This window comes from Chanodichthys erythropterus, chromosome 13 (assembly GCF_024489055.1).
Source record: "Chanodichthys erythropterus isolate Z2021 chromosome 13, ASM2448905v1, whole genome shotgun sequence".
Lineage (NCBI taxonomy): Eukaryota > Metazoa > Chordata > Actinopteri > Cypriniformes > Xenocyprididae > Chanodichthys > Chanodichthys erythropterus.
The window spans coordinates 37,045,287-37,070,862 of NC_090233.1; the positions used below are offsets into that span (position 1 = coordinate 37,045,287).

The window sequence follows — 25,576 nt, forward strand, 5'->3', positions numbered from 1 at the left end:
CTGTGACTCGGAGCGCCAAAGTCACATGTTTTCAGCAGTTTAGCCGTTTGATAGGAGATCCGAATCACTGATTCGATTCGTAAAGCTCCGAAGCAGTGTTTTGAAATCGGCCCATCACTATATTTTTGGGTAGAACTACTGAACTTACATTAACTGTTTTAAATATGTTTTTAGTACCTTTATGGATCTTGAGAGAGGAAATGTCATTGCATTGAATGCAGGCCTCACTGAGCCATCGGATTTAATCAAAAATATCTTAATTTGTGTTCTGAAGATGAATGAAGGTCTTACAGGTGTAGAACGACATGAGGGTGAGTAATTAATGACATTATTTTCATTTCTGGGTGAACTAACCCTTTAACCTTGAGCAGTTAAACAATATAAGGCTAGACATGAAACTGCTCTTTTAATACCTCCAAATAAATAATATACAATTGCATAAATTATTCTTGACATGACCAGAGTATTTAAAGGGAGAAGGTAACATTAAAAACATTTTAACATTAGATGTTACATTTTGATGCAAAATCCACTATTTTTTTTATATAGAATTGTTCTATAGTCTGTAATGCAATCAGAACATCAGAAGTAACTGTTTCTGAATTACAGAACAATTAGGAGTAATCCCTAACTTTACTTTTTCGAGGGAAAAGTAATTAAATTGCTTAGTTGTTTAAATTGCCAATTAAATTGCTCTAACGCTAATTTGAATATTAAATTAGATAATTAAACGAATTATTAAATTAGTCTGACTGAAATAGAACTTTTAAGATTTGATTTTAAATTACACCTATTGTAATTTCTTACAGTTAGTGCTGTGATTTTGTCTCAGTTGATCTGTTTCTATGTCATTTCACCAGAACTCCCACATCTTCTTGTAAGTACAAGCCCTCAGCTCTGTTGCAATGGGAGAATTATCCATTCAATGAGGAAAAAGCATATTTTAAAATTGGCAAGAGATTACTTATGTTTTTAAATACAAACCTAAAATAACAAGCAACTTTGACCACTTCCACTTCCAGCTGATGCTGTGGTACCTACATGACAACAGCAGGCAGATGTTTTTCTACTGCAGTACTAACAGCAAGTATAAGTCCCTGAAGATTTTCTAAGTACTTACAGAAGAGGAGGAATGGTGACAATGTTATAGAGGAACTCTAGCATTTTAAAACTTGATCTCAGCAAATGCCAAGGCAGACTTGTTGCCTGTAGCTCAGAATACTGTAACTTTTAGTATCACCTTTTGTACAAATATTTTTATATATTCATTTGGTCTCAATTTGGTCTCAATTTAGCAATGACACTTGAATGGAAATAGAGAGTTTATATACTTAAATATAACAGTTAATTCAATGCAATGCCTCTGATCAGCAAAAGAAATTGTGCAATTTTATTTGTACAATGACCAATGCTCATATTCTTAGAACTGCTCATATGGCTGATTGCCTCACAACAGGAACTATGGGAAGACTGCAATTCACATCTATATCCATCCATCAAACAAGACTTGCAGAGACACCTCAGGGTTCTATAGAGCCCAGTGTGGTTAATTATATTTTTATCATTTTGGCATGCCTGTACAATATAGGATTTTTCTGAAACTGGTTCACATCATAATCATGATTGTAATTCACGTAAGTCAACAAGCCATAGAAAAGAAATTTGAGATGCAGCCCCTGTTCCAAATATCAGCAACTAAGCCATAAATCACTATGATGTGTGAGACATTCATACAAAATATTTACAAAGTTTAAAAACATTTTTTGACCTTCTGTTATTTTTGAAAGACTTCCAATATATTATACGTTTGGCAGACATTCAGTATCGTTTACGGATTTTAAAAAAAAAGAAACCATACAGTCATGATTTAGTACCTTGCACATTTCGACTTTATCACCATCAATAGCAAGTCGATGTTACTCACAAATGGGAATAATTATGATTGTGATAAAGTACCCACTCATAATACATAGAACAGACTATCCATAAGATAGTTATTAGTAGAAACAAGCAACATGAGGCTGGTTGTAAAATGTTTTTCTGCTGGCTTTATTTATAATGGACTTCAAATCTTATCACTGGTTTGTCAAAGTAAAATAACGCATGCTTTTTATGACATGAAAAACCATACAAAACTTAAAAAAAAAAAAAAAAAAAATCTAAATGACTCTACTAATCTACTAATAGGCAGACCATCAGCAGGTCTGGACACACACACACACACACACACACACACACACACACACACACACACACACACACACACACACACACACACACACACACACACACACACACACACACACACACACACACATGTTTGTTTTTGTGAATTGTGGGGACTTTCCATAGACTTCAATGCATTTTACACTGAACAAACTGTACATTCTATCCCCCTACCCTGCCCCTACCCCTAAACCTAACCCTCACAGGAAACTGTGCAAACTTTTACTTTTTCACAAAAACTCATTCTATATGATTTATAAACCCATTTACATTGTGGGGACCGCTGGCTGGTCCCCACGATGTAGGTGAACTCAGGTTTATATTACATCATGGGGACATTTGGTCCCCACAATGTAATATAAACAAAAGCACACACACACACACACACACACACACACACACACACACACACACACACACACACACACACACACACACACACACACACACACACACACACACACACACACACACACACAAACAAACAAAAAAGATCTCACTTTTCCCACACTAGTTGGTCTTTGATTTTGTATTCATGCAAAATCAAAACAACAGTTTTTTGCCATTCCTCTATCATCTCAGTACAATACTTTCTAGATTTTGTTAAGCATTTTGAATAGAATGCTTATGCACAACATACTGAACAACACCTACCTAAAAACTTCATGTGCTGGAGAGAGAAACGCATCAGCAATATGAACACATTTTCAGTATAATCTACCATAAACATCCCTTCAACTCAACAATGTTTGTCTTTTAATGAGCTATTATTTATTATTGGCTGCCCTAAAGAGCTAGAATTAGTCTAAACTGAAAAGCTGAGATACAACCTGCTGCCACTAGGCAGATGCATCTCTCTTTACTAACTAACCAGTTTTCCAATATGGCATCTCAGGAAGAAGAGAAAAACACACAAAACAAAACAAAAAAACAGATGACAGTAATGATACACAATACTTGCTATTTATCATGTTTCACACTGTGGTTGACCACCACTTACTGTGCCACACTTAGAACACTTATAACATTTAACATTGTGTTAAACTGCCTAGAAGTAAGCTTTAACTAATAATTGATTAATCACTGCTGAATTAATAGCACTGTGTCAACTCCTGTTAATGCTGGCACAATGCTTTGTGCCTAGCATACAGTATGCTCTATTTTGAACTGAGCATATTGGCTAGCATTGTGTCCCCAACTATGGCACCTAAGAACACATGGTCTACTTAGATAAATAAACCATGTGTACGCAGATACACCCATCTGCACATTCAACTCACATCTCAGTCAAAGGATTTTAATCGGGAAATCTGGCGAGACTGACTGGTCCCAACATCTGAGAACATTTGCCATTTGCAAAAGCACACATTCCTTAAAAGTTAGCTGTGAACCGAGACATTACATGCGGATTCGGTTGTGGGTGGCCTCCAGTGTGGAGAAATGTTTGGATGAGCGGGAATCGTTCAAAATTCCTTGCCAAAGAACAATTGTAATGAGATCATTGACACCTATTGATGATAGTATGAAAAGTATGGCAGAGCTTTGTTCAGGGCCAGTTTGAAAAAACACTGGGACTCAGAAACACTTTACACATTTTTGGGCTGTTGGTAGTCCTACTTTTGTTTCCCAGTCCAATATTTTTATTCTTGTTTAAAACAACAACAGAACCAAAAAATGTTAAACCTCTCTATGACCCACGAACTATAGCAAATATCTGGTAAACAAAGCACAGGGTTGTTGCACAATGCCATTAAAAGACTTGTAAGTGATTTCCACATCGTAAAAACTTTTTAAAAAGCTAGTATATTGGCATGATAAATGGCACCAGTAGCTATAACAGGTGGCTCGCTAGAGTCTCAGATTATTTGGATTTGAGACTGGTGTCTGGCTAATAAATACCTTGAAAGTGCCCTTCTGTTTGCCAGGGGAAATGCCAGGACAGATCAGTTTCACTGGCGTGCTCAATGAAACCACAGCATTTTTGGACAGTATTTGTTCAACAAGAAGGCCAACATGGGACAGTCACTCTGCCAGGAACGCTTGGGAACACTACCAAGGGTCTCCTAACTCTTTCTCTAAGCATGCTGCATCTGATTTTTTGCCAAACATGCAAATGTAATCACTTGTATTACTTCCAGAAATATGCATTTCCTCCATGTTCTCTGCTCTCATTGATTATTCATCGTACTAAACTCGTCTCTGTTTCCTTCAGTGTAAAAAGTTTCATACTCTAAATATTGACTTTTCCCACACTGCAGTAACAGTAACACTGCAACTCTAATCAAATCTCAGATTGGATTTTTTTATTAATCTGTAGAGTGGGTTGGTATTGTCCCTCACTCAATTAAAGTGCAACAAATTATTCTGTTCACATTAAAGGTGCTGTAAGGCTGTTCTGCTTGCAGACCCACTGCAACACAATGGCAAAGAAGTGTACTCAAGATGAGTTTTTTTAAAGTTTGAACTTCCGCCAAAAAATTAGACACACCCTCATCTTTCTGCAACTCCGCCGCTATGGTGTAACCGTAATGCAACATTTGAAAACGCGCCAAGGTCCTCTCAGCTTCCGGCTGTGCATTCACTGCTGCAGTGAACACTCAAAAAGATTGACAAACAGAAAGCTCTTGTAATTGGTTAAGCAAAGATTCGGTCAGTCCTGCACATTATTTGGTTCCTTTAAAATAGATCTGAGCGTTTTAGAAACTTTTAGAAACAAATAAAATAAATCAATTGTTTTGTGAAATGAAGCCCTCAAAATATTGCATTCTTACAGCACCTGCTGGTCTAAAGGTACCTAATGTGTAATGACACCTTGTATAAACCATATGTAATCTATAGGCCAAATTTACTCTTGTAATCTATTGGACAAATTCACTCTTGGAGACGTTGCCACAGTTCTTCTGGTATATATATATATAGAATTATAGAATTATCAGACTTACGCGCCCTCCAGAAACCTTCGTTCTGCAAGTGAACGGTGCCTTGTGGTGCCATCACATAGGGGCACAAAATCACTCTCACGGACCTTCTCCGGGACTGTTCCTGGCTGGTGGAATGACCTACCACGCTCTATCCGAGCAGCCGAGTCTCTAGCCATTTTCAAAAAAATGCTAAAGACGTATCTTTTTCGTCAGCACTTGACCCAGTAGTAGTAGTAGCACTTACCTTGACTAATATTCTTCTCCTATCTGTGTATTTATTTATTTAAAAAAAAAAAAAAAAAAAAAATTTCGCTATGAGCACTTTACTGACATAACTGTGACTTCACTCAGCACTTACATACTGTTGTTCTCATGTTGATTTAATTGATTCTACTACTCTCATTTGTAAGTTGCTTTGGATAAAAGCGTCTGCTAAATGACTAAATGTAAATGTAAATGTAAATGTAGAATTCCTGTCTGAAACTGGTTGTTCCAGATTGCTTTGATTGGAGTTAAACTTAAAGGGGTGGTATAATGCCATTTTTACAAGATGTAAAATAAGTCTCTGTTGTCCCCAGAGTGTTCATGTGAAGTTTTAGCTCAAAATACCTCACAGATAATTTTTATAGCATGTTAAATTTGTCACTTTTGGGGGGTGAGCAAAAACGCTCAGTTTTTGTGTGTGTCCCTTTAAATGCAAATGAGTTGTTGCTCCTAAGCAGAGGGTGGGGTTTCAAGAGCTTGCATTAGCACATAGTACTATCATCAGCGCAGATCATCTCATGAAGAAACTGTTCAGCCTTTATGTTCAAACCAAAGTCAGACAATGATGGAAAAACTCAAGAAGAAGTGACAACATGTAGAATGCAACAGGACGTTTCTCAATGGTTAGCTGATGAATTGTTTTGTGGCTGATGTGGAGTGAACTATCGTAAAGTCATTGATTAGCATATTCTGTCATGATAATCTATAAATTGCTCATGTGGGAGCTGTTGTAAGATACCTACAGAGCCAGAGAATATATGCTGCATGAAGATAGAACAGGTATAGTTTAGTTTAATTACGGTGTTGGCATCTTGCTTTTATGACATGCTATTGCATTTGTGTTATGTACTGTATTGCAATAACATGGCTTCACCCCTTTGTTGTGTGTTCTTGTAGTGATGTCACCAACCCGGGAAGAAGGTCGTTGTAGTCGCTACCAGCAGTTTGTAGTCCTTAAACAGAGAATTTTTTAAAAGAAAATGTCTCCCTTTGCTTTGAACTTTGAGCATCATAACTTTGCAGATATTCTTTGTGCTCTAACAGCAACATTACACACTAACTAAAGTTAAAAAAGTGAAATCATAATGAACCACACTTTAACTTTTTGAGTCATTCAAATTTTTCTTCCACATGTAAAACCTCATCAGTACTTCACAAGTCACTGATAAACTCACTAACAAAAACGAAAGTCTCAGAATTGCAAAAAATAATGATGGCTAGGAAAACAGTTAATTTATTATAAAGAAAAAAAGTCTAAGGTCAGCTCAAGTTTCCCTCATGAAACATGAAGGAAAGAGAAATTTAAAAGACTTCCTTCCTGTCCTCTTCACTATGAAATTGTTCATCTTTAGATAATGAACACACATTCAAGTTGATGTATGACAGCTGTTGACAGCTGTTGAGGCAGAATGCTTGACTTCACTCCAGAAACTGCTGCCTTAAGAAAGGTTGAAAATGCACGACTGCCTCTGACCCATCAGTATATTAAGGTATGGATGGTTTGGATATGTCCTTAATAATGTTTAGAGACTTCTTAACAATCCCGACCAATATTTCTAGCAATCTAATTTGTGACTGAATGCAATACCAGTATCAGCTGTTTCTGAGTCATGCTTTCATCCATAAAATATGCATGGGCATATTTATTTCCCTTTATAAATTAGATTTACTAGGGACGCTGTCTATGTTTATGCTCGTTGACGCATTTGCTCTGACGTGTAACACTGCAGATGGCACTGGGAAGTGTACACACAAATGCACACAAACACTCACACTTGTATGTAGTTCTGTTCTATCCTTTTACACCAACCCTACTCCTAACATAAACTTTATATTCTATCCCTAACTCTTACAGAAAATATTCTGCATTTTTACATTTTCACAAAAAAACAACAACAACAACAAAAAAAAAACAGTTTTGTAAGATTTATAAATGGTTTTCCTCATCGGATCAAAATTTTGTCCACACAACGTTTCATGTTTTAAACACACACAACACACACTGAACAACCACTCTTTAAAGATAGACCTTTAATGGTTTAAGTCTTAACATATTATAACATAATGGTAATATTATGAATATTATGAGTGCATTTATTTTTGCCCTGTATAAACTAAACATGAGCCATACATGATTTTTTTAAAATATAAAATCAAAATGTGTTGTTTGTACATATTTATTTGCAATATAAAAAGAGGACAAATATTAATATAATCTTTTCTAAACAAGAACTAATGAGATGTAACAGGCATTTTTATAATAGACTCAAAAATGATGCATCTTTATGGTTTATGGTGCAACTTTATCAATGTTTAAACCAAATCTATACTCTCTTTCTCTAACCAATTTATCATTAACCATTAGCTTAAATCTGCAGACACTCACCAATTACATTTAATCATCCCTCATTCCCTGCTTTCTCAAACTTACTCATTACTGCATCTTTGTCAGCAAGTTCTGCCTCAGATTCATTTTGTTCCAACTATTAATTATCACAAAATACAACAAAACTACAAAATCTTCATCCAGATGACTCTGCAGCAACTTCAGTTTAATTTAGATTAGGAACTACCATAGAAAGGCTCAACAAACAGTTGCATTCCCAACAATTAATTTTATGTGTAATGATGAAAGATCATGGAATGTTATCAGACTGGATAGTATAATTTAGCACAGCAGGATCACATTATATCAAATCTTAAATGCAATTATAGTATATCAGATTTTATAACTCTAGATTTATTCATATTTATAATCACAAACATCCTGGATGGCTAAAGCAACATTATATATGTTGTGTATTAAGATAAAGTAACAGTTTGTTAAGGAGGAAGTGCAGATCAGGAAAAGTATGACCCTTGGCAGTCTTATATATGTGTCACATGCACTGCTATTTTTTATATAGTTATTTAAGAATGTAGCACTTAGGGATTTTGTAATCACATTCATACTGGCCATTCATTGAACAATGTATAAATGCATTAAAGCCCTGTAGATGCTCTGAGCTGCATTATTAAGTTTAAAAATACCTGTTTATACACAAATATAAACAGATGCAAGCCATTTTATGCACACATATAGCACACATGGACATTCACAGTTGTCACTATAGCTGTAGATTACAGCTATTTGTTTCTAGTACCCTTTCATCCTTTATCCAAAAAAAGGTGTGGAAAGCATTTTAGAAAAAAGTCTCAATCTCATGCACACTTAATCACAAGTTGAATTATAATTAGAGTGAATATTAAATTAGAATTTTACAATAGAATGACAGCTTCTTTCAAATGAGCTTCTTTGAACAAAAATGAATTCAAACCTATAATGATAAGCTGATAATTGTGTAAATCAGCATTTATAGCCTATATTTTTTTTATTTAATTTAGATTTCCAAGATTATTTTTGACTGTATTTGTTGCGCATATTAAATCAAATTATGTAAATTTAATGTGCACATATAGATAAAGACAACATGTGTCTATATTATTTTCCAGAAGAGAAGAGAAGAGAAGAGAAGAGAAGAGAAGAGAAGAGAAGAGAAGAGAAGAGAAGAGAAGAGAAGAGAAGAGAAATGTAAAAGCAAAAATACACAAACATAGACATAAAAATGGAAGAATGTGCATTTTTCCTTAGTTAGACTGTGTGGCACCAGGCATTAGTGTACATGACTTATGTTTCATCTGATGGCACATAGTTTTTCTTCTTTTTATCCTCTCTTTCCATCACTCTCTCTGATCGTTTAAGCAGATGTGCTCTATTCATCTTGATCATTGTAAATATTAATGAAATCATAAATTAAAATACAATGACATTAAGAAAATAACTCTAATAGAAACTTAATCATAAACAGAGAATCTTTATATCAGCAGCATCTCTAAAATATGGAGTTCAAACAACATTCAGTAGAGAAATCTCATTAGCATGTTTCAAAAGGTCCTTCCTGATGAATGATTTTCTGAGGTCTAAGTTCAGGTCATCAGTGAGTTGTTTTCCATATCTGTTCTGTTCCCTGGGCCAAATGTCAGTGATTGATAAAGAGCTTTGTAAGAATAGCAACATTCCCAGTTGACACTTGACAGGATATCTGGCAAAGGCTGGCAGGTCATCCCCAATGCGTTGGACTGCTATCAAAGTTGCCATTTAGTCCAAACATAGTTCTGAAATAGTTGAGAGTATAAATGTGCTACCTTTCTAGTCCCAACATATTCTGAGAAGCCAACAAAAACAAATGCATTACTTTGACATTTACTGTTAATATATTGTACTCACATGCAAGTGCTTAAAATACAGTGCCAGTCAAGAACATGTGTCCTTGACTGAATTATTTGCTTGTTCCAAACAAAGCATTATTTTAAGCTTCTTTAAGGCTTTAAACAAGTACAAAGTCATACAAAGAAAGACCACACTAGCAGAATTATGTAATTTGTGACCTATGACATCTCCCACATTTGGATCAAAGACCTCCACGGTTTCTTCAGTGTGAACGCAGCTTCCAAGCACATGACAAGTAAATTCTGAAAATCCCTTAGTCTGGGACAAATACCATACACACAGGCTATTCAATGGACGGAGTCTAACCTCTGAATGCTGTTTGTTTTTCCACTAATTTTGTTAGATTCATTGTTTGTTGTATTTTCCATGAACTCAGAACACATACTTTGTGCAGTTGTTCAGAGTGTCATTAATCTTACACGCCAATTAAATGGATTCCCAAGTCATTTTAAATAGGTGCTTTGCTTACTGATATGATCAGAACAAAATGATTCAAAAGAGACCATGAGGAAGAAAATCAGAGACAACACCAATTAATCTTGTGTAGATAAAACTGTGAATTACTCAAAAATATGCAGGTCATCTGTGATGACTATGGAGATGATAGACATGCCTTCAACCTTGTGTTTTCATGATATTTCTTTTAGCACAGTTCAAATAATTAGCTCTTTAAATCTTAAATGAATCTACATTGTGCTTTCACTGAACTCCTACTGAAGTACACAACTGAGATTTACAATTGAAGTTTTTCCCCTAATGTTGTTGCTTCATCACATTAAAGGTTTGAGATACTTGAGATAATTCACATTTAATGATCTATGTCCAAAAAAATTTACTAAAATTTATGTGTTCCATAAAAATTTATCTGAGGAAAAGCATCTTAAAAAGCTTTTACTAAAACTTGTGGAGTGGATTTAACTTTTCCCCTATACATTTCTTGACACTTATATTAGGCTACACAGAATCAAGGAAACAGAATGTTGACTTCTATATGTTGATTAAACTTCTATACATTAATTAAACTTGTACTTTTTGTATAGGTTTTAGTTGGACCACAGTTTCTACAGTTTAGGAATAATTTCAGCAATTTATTTTTGATGTCTATGTGAATTCTCTTTATGTCAACACACAATGTCAGTACAAAATATTCAAGAGAGTGCAGTGGACACATTGCAGGTTTAATATTTAACCATCAAGATGTTTCCTGAATGTGCACCCATTAATTGCCTGCACTTCCTTGTTAATATTTATGCAGTTGAGAGAGGCTGTTAAGTGTGTGTTTGTGCCTATGCTGAGAAAGAAATGGGGTTTGAATTAACTCCCTAATGGACCATATCTTTCGTTAACTCTCATTTAAAGGAAAAAAACATCTCATTTTGTAGCTCTGAAGGTACACATGTTTAGCCTGCTGCTAGAACATTTCCTTTCACACCAAACACTGGTACTCTACAACATCACCATAAAGAAACACTACATAAATCCTGCATTATTACCCATTAAAACATGCTACGACTGTGTCACACTGTTAATCAGATCCATTCTTGATCAATCTCTGTCTCTACTATTTACTGGACATCCATCTACCTTTACAGGAATTTAATATAGGGAAATATACTAAACTCTTAGTTGTATATTAGATATTAAATGTGAACAAATCTTATACTAAATCATGCTTCGTTGGTGTTTTAGTAAACTATAGTGGGAAAGATCTAATAGGCACCTGTTGCTATATTATCAAATGTGTCATGAATGCTGAACAGGATTTTAATGCCAAAAGGTACATTTTAAATATATGCCAGTCAAACATTGAGCTGAATGTGGTGTAGAGTCTATGGTAGGAACCATTTTTGTATATCCATTACTATATCAAACTATTCCTCCTCAAAAACAAGAATTCAGCTAATGAATCAGGGATTTAAAAAAGTAGATAATTTAAAGCAAGTGAAAAAATAAATAAAATTACAGTAAAATCGGTTTTTAAAGTAAAAACAATTTAAATGACTAGTTCTACCAGAAAAACTTGGGAGGCAAGATAACGTAACAATGTAATTTATTAACAATCATTAAGCTAAATATGAGATAAAGTTCTTTGGTGTAGGCCCCATCCATATCACATATCCTGAGGGTTGTAGGCTCTGCATTTCCTGCCTGGAGATAAAGGCACAGGGTTCCTACGCTGTTTGGAAATGTATGGAAAAATATGGAATTTGATTTGAGTATTGATTTCCAGGTCTGGAAAAGTATGGAAAAAAGAAATCAGAGTATGGAAAAATATTTGTGTTTCCAGACTATTGGCTCTATTCAGTTTTCTAATTTATCATACCTGCAACCTAGTCACTTTATGGCGAAATTATCCCTTTTGAATCAAAATACGTCATTTATGTGAATCGCGTAGATCCGAAGAAGTTTTTTTTCGGGGCGAGTGTGTGTTTGTCAAAGGATACTCACAAGAATCGAAAATGGGCTACTTTCCCATATACTGGAGTGAGTCACAATCCTTCTTGCTGCTCTGTGGTGTGACAGATCGCTGTAGAGCTCGTGATCTGACCATCTCATCCGCTTTACTAGTTACAACACAAAATAAACATGAATGAACATCTGAAGGTATGTTGAAAGATACAGTACAACTTACCGAAATCCATATCATGTCACATGCAATCGATCAATCAGTGTTTCAACTGCAGAAAGGCGTCAATAAAACAGCTTGTAAAAATGTCACATTTAGCCTACCTCAGAAAAGCCGTTCAATGTCCAAAAACTCATTAGTCAGCTACAAAAATGAACTTCAAGAGGAGCATTTTGCTAAATATATGCACTATATAGGCTATTGCATGTTCATTGTATTTGTACTTAACATGTGCTTCAATATTGAATGTATAAATCTGTTTTATGACAGCCACCATTTAAATGTTTAGGCCTAAATAAAAAAAAAAGAGTAGAAAAATGATTGTCATTAAAAATGTATAAAAACTTCCGGTAACACTTTACAATAAGGTTCATTAGTTAAACGTTAGTTAATATATTAACTAACATGAACTAACCAGGAGCAATACATTTGTTACTTTATTTACCAATCTTTGTTAATGTTAGCTAATGAAAATACAGTTCATTGTTTGTTCATGTTAGTTCACAGTACATTAACTAATGTTAACAAGATTTTAATAATGTATTAGTGAATGTTGAATTTAACATTAACAAGATTAGTAAATACTGTAGAAGTGCAGTTCATTATTTGTTCATGTTAACTATATTACTATATTAGTACTTGTAGATTAATCCCCAACAAAAGTCACACAGGTACATGGTTTTGAGAAGAGAAGGGCCTAGATGTGAATACTACATTTTATTTCAACAATCAAACACTAATTTAAAAATCACTAAAACACTGTAAGACCCGGCCTACAAACATGAAGCAGAGAAAACAGAGAAAAGGAGACTGAGGCTTACCAATGGTAGAAGATCATTTAGAAAAGAGGTCTGGAAATTTGAGTCTGGAAAAGTATGGAATTTTGAAATGGAAAATGTGTAGGAACCCTGAAGACAGGGATGTAGCCAACCCCTTGGGAGGTATGGACAGGGACCATCCTGGTGGTGGTGGGGAGGATGGAGGTGGAGGTTGGCGTCAGCATCTGTGAACTCAGACGTGTGTAAGTACCAATCTTTTATACTCCAAGTGTTAGATAATGATTGTTTAGATCTAAACTAATAAGTGACGTAACATTAGAGTCTTCCCGGCAGAACTTACGCTAGAGCTTTCATTTCTCTCAAGAAATGGAAAAGGCTGTTGTTGTTTTTTTTTATCCCCTTTTTTCCTTTTATGGATTCCTTTTTTTGTGTTACACATAGCTTAGCATAATTTTGATGCTGTTTTTTTCCCATATAAAGAAAGCAAATGCAGACCAGAAGTTGTGCCAAGGGTAGTCAGGCTCCAAAATGTAAAACCTTATGGCCTGATTTCACAGACAGGGCTTAAATTAAACCAAGAGTATAGGTTTATAGTTAAACTAGGACATTTAAGTAGCTTTTATATATTTGCTAAAACCTACACATAGGAGCCTGACAAAAATGCTGATTTTGAAGAAAAACATCAGACGGACTATTGAACGTCAGAGGCTTTTGCATCTGAAGTCTTCACATATATATATATATGTCTTTTTTTGTGTGAAATTGACTAGCTTTACTTCTGAGTGAAAACTGTTTCTATATAAAAGTATTTTCATTGTGTAATTTAGTGTACACAAGTTGTATGCATCACTGTAATGGCACCTTTATGTCTTTTTGGGAGCTTGACATAGCAATCAAATTCATTGTACAGAAAAAAAGCCACATGACTCCTTTTCTAATCTATGGAAGAAGGATGGAACAGCATGTGGGTGACTAAATGATGACAGAATCTTCAAGTTGGGTGAGCCTTGAAAATAAAACATTTTTTTTATCAGATCCTCTGTGTGACCGGCAATATGTCTATGAGATGTCTAGCTAATTCTCACCTTTAACCTCTCTTTGAGAAACACAGCCTTTCTCAGGGGTGCAGATACTGATCACACAAACTCACAAAGCATGCTGGCATAAACAGTAAACACACATTTCTGGTTGTTTCTTTTGGCTTCTTCCATCAGACCGCACAAATGATTTCAACTGGGTTTGACAATAGGATGTTTGTAGTATATATCTGACATATTTCAGGAAACAATAAAGTAAATTATGGATTCACTCTTTGTTACTCTATGATTCACTGCAGGATTATGAGCTAAACAGGGAGAAAGGGTTAGATAACCGATGACGCAAAATAGGAGAACTTAATTCCTGATGCAAAAACATATTTATGGCCTTTCTGCAGCATTTGTAAGTATTAAAAATGTTTTCAATATTAACTTGCATTTTGCATAACTTTAATATTTCTCTGCTGAGATACGTTGTTCTTTCACATATTTATGCCATCTTTGTGACTTTCAGTCTTTTCTCATGCCCTCGGACCCTGAAATATAGCCTGAGGCTTGCTTGTTGATACACAAGCTTAGCAGCACTAATAGAGTCTGATGAACTAGAATAGATTTGCTTTCTGTGTTCTCACTGGCTGAATACTTCACCCTGTCTTGCGTACAGGAAGTAGGCTGTGTTAACAGGAAGCTCTTTGTCTTAATCAGCAAATAGTTGACTCCTGCACTGGCCAGACAAATGCTACTGAAAAAAACAAACAAAAAAATAAACAAAAAAAAGATGCTTATCCAAAAGGGGACATACAAATACTAAAACTGTTTTTATATACTATTTTATGTAAGCTAATTATAAATGCTCTAACAGAAAACAGTTTTATAGAAAACAATATTAGCAATATTTTTCACAGTGATGTTCAGTTAGTTTCTGAAAATGATGGCATGGCTGCCCCCTGTCGCTCTGCGTATCCTTGACGACCGCGTAAACAATAACATGGAGACTGAACTGCAGTCTTTGCTGGCTTTGTTGTTATTTTTAGCAGCCACTGTGCAGTTAAATAGCTTTTTTTAATACTACAGCTACCTTCGTGAGCAAGAGGCAACTGTTTACACTTGTGTACGCACATGCCCAGTGTGCACGAACGGTCATGTGACATGCATTTTCGGTCGTGTAGTGTAGACGGAGATCGTTTCTGAAACACTGTGGAAACGTCAGTGTAGACGAGGATCGTTTTTTTTTTAATTTTAAAACGAAAACGCACTAGTGTAAATGGTGTTTAAGTCTGTTATTTGCAGTCACGTGTTCCTTTGTTCAGTTTCCCATACCTCTTTTGTTGTCATGTAGATTCATTTAATCTGTACAGCTGTTAGTCATCATTACCCTCATGTGCTTTAAGTTGCAGTCTTTTCAGTTCCCAGTTGTCCAGTCATGTCTATTAGAGGTTGTGTTTTGTTTGCTTGCCTGTTTGGATTGCCTTTGAAGTAGATTATTAAAGACTTTTGAAACTTGATCATCATCTTCTTGTTCTTCCTTCAACATTGTGTGACAGTTATTCTCCCTCTTGGTAGACTTCCCTATATTATAGAAATAGAAGTTGCAATAGTCTTTTCTTCCCTATTGTAAAGTATATCAGAGTGGACTGGATTGTTGTAGTTTGCTATTGCTGTGATCTGATGTGAATGACAGGTTGTCCCGCCCTCACATCATCAGAGAAGACAAGAGATGTCTTGAAAGTTGACGTGACAAGAACGAGTCCGATATAGGAGCAAAGTTATATGTCAAATCTAATCAACTGACAGCCATTTTTTATACCTGAGTAAAGAGCGAAGAACACAAAACTAATGGGAGCTGGATCTAAAATCTTCAGATGACACACAGCTAATAACTCCATTTCTTTAAGTTTACGAAACCACTAATGGAAACACGATCTACACGTGTAGTGAGTGTCTGTCACATTGAATGATGTCACAAAACTAGTTGTCCAACGCGGTTCCGTTCACACACAGAACTTTGCCGATAATGCAGTTTTAAATCCTATAAATTCACAGGTGTGATTTTGAATGTTAACTGTGTGTGAACTTATCCACATTAAGTTGTTGTTGATGTTATTAGATTTACGATGAAACATTATTTGGCTGATTAATACGCCTTTCAGATAAGGACACTTTAAATGTCCTTACAAGTCAGTTTTGTTTAGTTTTTCCCCCCAAAATATCATCTCAGTAGATATACCTAGACAGAAATATTAAGTGATCTCTCTCTACAAATACATTGTTGTCATGACAACAGTGGCAATAGTGTAATGTAATAATCACCCTGTGAGTAATAAGTAAATTTGGGGTTTTCTGTGTCAAAAAAAAAAAAAAAAAAAAAACTGATGATAAGGAAAAACAGATGTCTAGTCTCACAGGAATCCAATTACTTTCTTTTTCCACTGTTTTTATAACTCCTCTCGAATAATCACTTACTGTCTCAGAACAAGGTCGATAACAGTTGGCACCCTTTTACAACAGGAGGAAGCAATAAAATCTGAACCGTTTGGTTGGTTTGTTGCCTCAGATGTCCTGTCATTTTTTTTATCACTGTTAATGGTTAGTGAAGAGGGCTACGGTTCTTCTTTTTTCTTTTTTGCTCTTCAGACATGCTTCCTAATTGAATTGAGAATAGTGAAACAGATATTGCAGAGAAAATTATGAGTCCAAGCAGGAAAAGAACTTTAGCTCGCAGGGTAGTGGGAAGCTCACCTGCGCTGAACAGGATATGAGGTCGTGTTCAGACAGATGGAGGATAACACATTTTTCCTCACATTCTGTGGCATACACTGTCCTGCTATTCCACAGACATGTGGTCATGTGGTTACTACTTAAAGGGTTAGTTCACCCAAAAATGAAAATGATGTCATTAATGACTCACCCTCATGTCATTCCAAACCCGTAAGACCTTTGTTCATCTTCGGAACACAGTTTAAGGTGTTTTAGATTTAGTCCGAGAGCTTTCTGTCCCTCCATTGAAAATGTATGTACGGTATACTGTCCATGTCCAGAAAGGTAATAAAAACATCATCAAAGTAGTCCATGTGACATCAATGGGTTAGTTAGAATTGAACCCTTTAAAGGCCCACTGAAGTGCCTTGAAACGTGCAGCATTATTCATTGTGTTGATGTAATTTTCACTTTTTTTTAAATCCAATAGCGTTTCATTTATATCACAGCTCGGCAAAGCCACATTGATAGCTTATGACAGCCACAGTGTAATAGATTTCTCTTTTAGATTTAAAGGTGCCCTAGAACTTTTTAAAAAAAGATGTAATATAAGTCTAAGGTGTTTCCTGAATGTGTCTGTTAAGTTTCAGCTCAAAATACCCCATAGATTTTTTTAAATTCATTTTTTTAACGACCTATTTTGGGGCATAATTAGAAATGAGCCGATTCAGGGTGTGTAGCCCTTTAAATCTGGTGCTCCACGCCCCAGGAGCTCCCGCTTGCCTTAAACCACATAAAGAAAGTTCAAACAGCTAATATAACCCTCAAAATGGATCTTTACAAAGTGTTCGTCATGCAGTATGTCTAATCGCATAAGTACAATGTTTATTTTGATGTTTACATTGATTCTGAATGAGTTTGAGGCTATGCTCCATGGCTTACGGCTAATGCTACACTGTTGGAGAGATTTATAAAGAATGAAGTTGTGTTTATGAATTATACAGACTGCAAGTGTTTAATAATGAAAATAGCGACAGTCGTCTCCGTGAATATAGTAATAAACGGTGGTAACTTTTACCACATTTAACAGTACATTAGCAACATGCTAACAAAACATTTAGAAAGACAATTTACAAATATCACTAAAAATATCATGATATCATGTATCATGTCAGTTGTTATTATTGCTCCATCTGCCATTTTTTGCTATTGTCCTTGCTTGCTTACCTAGACTGTTGATTCGGCTCTGCACAGATCCAGAGGTTAATACTGCCTGCCCTTCTCTAATGCCTTTCATTATGTTGGGAACATGGGCTGGCATATGCAAATATTGGGGGCGTACACCCCGACTGTTACGTAACAGTCGGTGTTATGTTGAGATTTGCCTGTTCTTCGGAGGTCTTTTAAACAAATGAGATTTATATAAGAAGGAGGAAACAATGGAGTTTGAGACTCACTGTATGGCATTTCCATGTACTGAACTCTTGTTATTTAACTATGCCGAGATAAATTCAATTTTTGAATCTAGGGAAATTTTGAATCACCTTTAATATGAAACTGTTACTTAAAGGGTTCACCCAAAAATTATAATTCTGTCATTAATTACTCCCCCTCATGTCGTCCCATACCTGTAAGACCTTCGTTCATCTTCAGAACACAAATTAAGATATTTCTGATGAAATCCAAGAGCTCACTGGCTCCTCCATAGACAGCAATTTAATTACCACTTCCAAAGCCCAGAAAGGTACAAAAGACATGGTTAAAATAGTCCACATGACTACAGTGGTTCAACCTTAATTTTATGAAGCGACGAGAATACTTTTTGTGCGCAAAATAAATAAAAAAATAAAATAACAACTTTATTCAACAATATCTTCTCTTCCCTGTCAGTATTCTCTAATCATCTCCTACACTGTTGACATTGTTCACACAGTGCAGCGCTTCCAGGTTCTATGTCAGAAGCCAGCTCAGTATTAGCCGAAGCTGTACACGTGAGCAGCACGAAGTATGCGTGTGATGCTGACACATTTCTGACATAGAACCAATGTATAGTCACATAGACTAATGATGTTTTTACTACCTTTCTGGGCCTTGAAAGTGGTAATTAAATTAGCCTGAAACCCTTAACTCAAGGACTCCTCGCTCCATACTTACCAGTCTCCTGTGTGTGTGTGTGTGTGTGTGTGTGTGTGTGTGTGTGTGTGTGTGTGTGTGTGTGTGTGTGTGTGTGTGATCTCCAAGCTCCAGCGTGTTCTCCGTATCTGAAAGGAAAAGGACAGTAACTATCTCCATTATTATCATCTCTACATCCATTAATTCATCTCTGCTTACCTGTTTCATGCTCCTTGCTCTACTGGTGTCAATAAACCACAAGTTACCTGTTTACATCTGTGTCTGCCTCCTGTGTACCGTAACAAATTGCTCTATATGAATAGTTTATTTCTTTGAGAAAGAAAGTTATCATTCTTGGATTAATCAATCAACAAGTTGAGCTCATTTTGGAGTTTAGGCCTAAGTGTTTTTCATATGAAGACTAGACACGAGAAATAAATTGCTCTTAATGTTTCTCTGGGCTTATGTTACAAGTATGAATCACATATTCACTCAAACACATTATGTAAGCAGTAATTTGACCAGTAACTAGGAAGGTTCCAGTTTAACAGAATGAAAATTCACTGGATACTATTCACACACAAGTACAGCAGCAACAAATCAACTGCCATACCAAAATGAAAATTATATATATATAATGTGAAAAGCAGTGAGTTTTTGTAGCAATGACTAAAAAGTTCAATATTTATATATTTTAGATGTATCTCTATTTTCTCTATCTGTTTTGCTTATTGACATGAGAGCATATTGACTTGAGGGTAGCAACATTTTCATCTTAAATCAAAAGAATTGCAGAAGGTCCAACTCAACTGCACAGACCAATAGATGTGAATGACAAACAGTTATTTTTTTCCTTTAATATTTGTGTAAATCTATGTCTTCTATAGGTTCCTGCAGAGGGTAAGAAAGTTAAATGAATAAACGAAGCAAAAGAAAAGAGGCAGATAAGAGAGAGGCTGATGGTATGTTGTATGCTGAGTGTGGTTTGCTTGCATCAGTAAAGTTTATGTCTTTGTCATTCTCTCTTCAGTATATTTAGATAAGAGCGTGTCGCCAGCGGGTGATGTGGTAACAAGTCCACACGTGCTTTACTGCACACACTCAAACACAAAAAGAACAGCATGCTACGGTAACTTTCTGAGGTGCAGTCAGTTCATGCAGTCAGTTCTAAGATTATATAGCGAAACTGTAAAAAAAAAAAAAAAAATCCATGGAATGGATATGAATAAACTTATAACCTGGAGTGATTTAGAGAAAGCAGTGCTAGCAATGTACAGTACTACTGTGATTTCATCCACTCAACATTGATATGCAAATATCCATGGTCACACTCTCCAAAATTCCTAGAAAAGTATACATGGACATATATAAACGGAAATCCAAAACTATGCCTATATGCAAATATAAATCTGAAGTCCAGTAAATGTATAGCAATTATTTAAATTATGCTGTGTATAATGTTTCAATATCAACTCTAGTGTAAAATTTCTGCAGCACTAGCATCACCAACAAAATTGAAAACTTGCAATATTGCATATTAAACTGGAGAAGGAAATATTTTAACATCGAATAATTGACACTTCAGCTTTAACTTGATTATTTTTAGTAAAATTAACCAATTTTTTTTTGGAGTACTGATTAGTATGTGTTAAATGTGCATATTTTGTACATTGGCAACATGAATGTTAACGATAAATGTATGCTCCAAAAGTATGCTCAAATGTTCTCCACAAGTTGTTTTTTTTTTGTTTTGTTTTTACCAATGTACGTGTCTGTAGGTGATGTTCAAAGTTCTCAAACAACTTTTACTCTACAAAATCTTTGGGTGTCTCTGGAAAACCCAGAGGCATCAACATGACAACTTGACAAGCAGCTTGTTTTGTAAGTTACTCAATCTACCATTTATGTCTCTTTAAGCTAAATTTATCTAGCTATAACAGACACGTTTTTACAGCCTGTTTGTTGTTGATGTCCTGTAAGTCTCCAGTAATGTCTTTGAAGTCTTTAACAATTAGTCCCTCAACAACCACCTTTGCTTTGTACTCTCCACACAGACAGAGACATAAGCATTACACAAAACATATAAACACATTCTCTCCTGGGTTGAGTTGCTGATTACTGTGTTGTTTTTGGTTTGCCCAAGGGAGAATACTTGGCAACTGTCAAGACTTGTTTTACTAAAGCTTGTGTTAAAAGCACACATGAAAACAGAGATGACAGGCATAATTTAAGCCATAATTTCTTTTACGAGTGTTCCCTCTACGAAGCGCAAACTATGAAAGCCTGGGATCTTACCAAGCTCCTAAAATTATGCACAATACAAAACCGAAAGTTTTTTTTTTTTTTGAGAGAGAGAGAGAGAGAGAGAGAGAGAGAGGGAGAGATTGAGAGAAAGAGGAAAATTGACATTCCGTTACAACACCTCCCTCCCTCTTTCTTTGATTTTTCTCTCTCACACACATACACACACACACACACACAATATAATCACACAGGGCTGTTTTAATAGAGAAATGCATAAGGGAAAATAAGAGAACAGCGTTTGGCTAAAAGGAGCAAAAACTGACAATAAAATACAGGGGCAGATGTGCTCTTGGGGAATTTGTCTCACGCCTTCATTTCCGACACCAGAGCAGGAATTCATTCTTCTATCACCAACACGGTCACTGTGATTTTGCCAAGTAAGACAAAGTCAGAAAATTTAGTCCTAACCCTATTCCTACCCCTAAACCTTATCCCTAAAATCAGAGGGAAATGATAGGTGAATAACACTGATGTAGAAGCACCTAACCCTGGTTGTAAGCCTAAACTTGACATAAACTCTAAACTTTTCCCTCAAATCTGATTGGTTGATTGGAATGTTGTTCCAGGATCAACAACGATGTTGATCCAGGAACGTGTTGTACTTGGTAAAATCATGTTCACCACCAAGCACACCTTTATTGCTGGATTTTTAAACACACACACACACACACACACACACACACACACACACACACACACACACACACACACACTGTATGAGGGAGTTATGAGTGCCATCTGTTTTGTTTTATCTCTCTCAAACACTGTTCCTTATATGTACAATGTCACAGAAGCATATACTGTTCTTCATATTTATACTGCACCGGGCATTGCATTACGCTGCATAAACATTACACATCTCACAATATCAGATATGGTCATATTTTATATCTAGCAGGTGAATTACTGTTAAAACACACTAAAGGCTTGAAAGTACATATCCTAGAACGTATGCAGCATTCTAGGAAATGTCTGCAGGTGTTTCCCCTCAAACTTCCTGTTGATTACATTTTGCATGTTTACATACTATTCCTTTCTCTTCTGTCTTGTCATTCTGTTTGTTAAACATAGTCCACTGGAAACCAGTACTCATTTTGTGCATGCTAAAATGTCTTTATTTAAATGAAAAATTTCACATTTCCCTTTTTATACTGCTGTCCACAATCTGTACCTTCAGATATACATCCAAACAGACCTGTACAAAGCGTGTTAGAAATCACATGGTTTTGTTTCAAAAGGTCAAGCTATAATTCTCCCTACAGAATATTTTCCTTAAGCCACCCACACAGATGCTCTGTAGCATGCTGTTTTATGGATGTCTGAAATAAATGTGTCCCGTTAGCCTGTCAAAATGAGCTATTATGTTGTCAGTCTTTGTTTATTGTTGTAAAACAACAGCTGTCATGCTGATGACATACTGTAATAATGGTTGCCATAGTGTAGTTTGATCTCTAAAGTTTTGTATTTTCTTGTGAGAACATTGTTGTTTGCCACCACCAGTCTTGTTGTACTGTGTTAACTGACCTGTTGCAGGATCCTGTTTCTGTGACATTACATTGTACATTGTTTCTTTACCTCATTTGTAGATCTGGGGCTGCAAAACCTTGACCTACAGAGGATTTTTATGGGCAACCTATAGTGTTCTTACCACCTGCCTCAGATATATATAGATATATACAGTATGTTATTAATAACCAGAATCCAGAATTAGTTAAGAGAATTTACCACCCTCAAATATTTCTTAATATCCACAAAACAGTAATTTGCTTTATTATTATTATTTTAATAAATATTACATGTGGCCCTGTACACATACCCTGTACATTATAATCATATAATCTTACAACCTATAACATGCATTTTATTTCAAAACAGTCATGGTCTTTTGGCTCTTTTGAAAGGACAAAAGTCTTCATTCGGAATTCAAATCAGATGACCCAGCTAAACACAGTGAACTGCAATCATTAACAACACCTGACTCAGTTCCTTCTTTTCATAAAGACATCAGAGATCATTTGTGAATACAGCAGGGTTATGGGAGCCTCAACCTCTTAGCGAGCTGTAATTACAGAGACCCAGCAGTTTTTGTAAACACTGCAGAAAACACATTAAGAGTTCTTTTAAATGACTGATGCTCAAACAGATTTCAACTCTAAGTGCTTTTCAACAATTTGCCAGGAAGTGATACTTTTCATTAGGTTATCAGAGAGTTTGGTTTGAAATTCGTCACAGGCAATTACTGAACAGGAATTTTTTGTGTGAAAAATCATTATTGGTGTCTACACACACACACACACACACGCGTGCGCACACACACACACGCACACGTTTGTTTTTGTGAATTGTAGGGACATTCCATAGGTGTAATTGTTTTTATACCGTACAAACCGTATTTTCTATCGCCCTACACCTAAACCTACCCATCACAGGAAAATGTACACATTTTTACTTTCTCAAAAAAACTCATTCTGTATGATTTATAAGTCTTTTGAAAAATGGGGACATGGGGTAATGTCCTTATAAGTCTCCCTCAAACACAGTTCTCTACATTAGACACATTACTCAAAACTAACAGCTCTTATGTTTAGTTTTTTTTAAAATCACTAAGACCCATTTCTCAATACATGGGTCACTTTTTAAAAAATCTTCACACAGTGAGCACAACAGAAATCTATGTGGGTTTAACTATGGATCATTTATCATTGCTCTGGCATAAATGCATTCAATGACTACATCTTTCAAATTACATTCATTCTTTTTTTCACTTCAACACAACAAACGCCAAAACTCAGTATACAGGTCAATTTGCACATGCTTACATCAACTGCTTACACACAAAATTGTCACAACATTTCTGAAACCTGACACACAAACAGCAGAACCACACACCAAATCTGCAAAACCATACACTAATTCTTGGCCTTTGACTCACTTTTCAATTTCATTAAACACTTTTTGCAAAACACAACACACAATTCTCTATGTAACACACAAAAATCTAACAGGAAGTATCTTGATTTCATACTGTGTAATACTGTATTCACAATCACAAATGCTTAAAGTAAAAAAGTAAATAGTTTGATTTCAATCTTGCTTTCGTGTTTACCGTGAAATTTTCAACATCTATCTGCCAATTACTTTTAATCTTGTACAGAAATGTAGGAGCTCATGAAATAAGAGCTTAAGGTTTTAAATAACTGTGTGTATTTGATATATCCAGTGAACAAAGAAAAAACGGCACACTGCCATTGCTGCTCTCAAAATTTATTAAAAAGACAATGTTTCGACCAAAGAGGTATGGATAATGATGAGTTGTAACATGTGTGATTGATCATGTTGATTAAATTAATTGTATCAGGTGTTACTGACTATGCTGAGAAAATGATAATTAATTGCCATTTTTTCACTATCTACTGTTTGCCTGACCTGACGAAGACCTCTTTGGTCGAAACGTTGTCTTTTTAATAAATTTTGAGAGCAGCAGTGGCGGTGTGCCGTTTTTTGGTTTGTTTACCTAACAGTGACTCTGATGATCGAGCACCTGCCCTTAGTTTAGTTGTGATGTGCGCATATTACTTTTTTTCTCTATTTGATATATCCAAAAATAGAATATCATGGCAACGGTGTTTGAAACGCAAGACAAATGTTTGCTTTTGAGATGTGTTTGTGATATTTTGAATGCAGTGCTTCATTTTGCAAGAGATGTGAGGCATTTTGCATTTTGTGTGTGCAGTTCTTGGATATGTGTAAAGTTTTGAAAAAAAAGGAAAGTTTTGAAAATGTGTAAGCAGTTGAAAAAAACTGTACACTTAAGTTCAAAACAATAACATATTACAAAACTGAATAAGACAGAAATATGCTGCATTTCTACAGTAATATGAAAAATATTCTGAATCTAAAAAAATCAAATACTAGTATCAAAGCAATTAGATGAAACTGAACACACACACAAGCATTAGTCTTTTAATTTCGTTATCATTCATTCAAAGGGGAAAACTTCGGAATAATGGTTCATGTGACATAAAATGCAGTGAATTATAAACAATAGAGAGTGTTATTCTTGTTTTGTTAAGAAATTTTACAAAAGAAAACATTGTATAATGCAACCTGTTATTGTTTTTAGGTCAGTGTTTTATGACTGACAAAGTGTGTTTGCTGGGTGAAAACCTTTGCTAGTGTTCTGGAAGAATGAGCTGATTTGAGACATGAATGAAGTGTTTTGGTAGATTTAGTGCATTTTGAATGTGATATTAACTGCTGTGCCAAGATGAAAGTTGGTTAGGAGAACTGTGTGAAGAGTTTTGAAAAAGTGACCCAAGTATTAAGAAATATGTCCTAGT

At 35.4% G+C, this 25,576-nt stretch overlaps 1 protein-coding gene across 6 annotated transcripts in view; it reads right to left on the minus strand.

The window, feature by feature from the left end:
- map1b (microtubule-associated protein 1B) overlaps positions 1-25,576 on the minus strand; it is a 72,315-nt gene that overhangs the window by 32,207 nt on the left and 14,532 nt on the right. For 4 of the 6 annotated variants that reach the window (XM_067407747.1, XM_067407748.1, XM_067407744.1 and 1 more), the window contains one exon: positions 12,130-19,081. The gene's annotated coding sequence lies outside the window, so the exon portion shown is untranslated. The remainder of the gene's footprint in view (positions 1-12,129; positions 19,082-25,576) is intronic. The other 2 variants (XM_067407749.1, XM_067407745.1) reach the window with 1 other exon arrangement.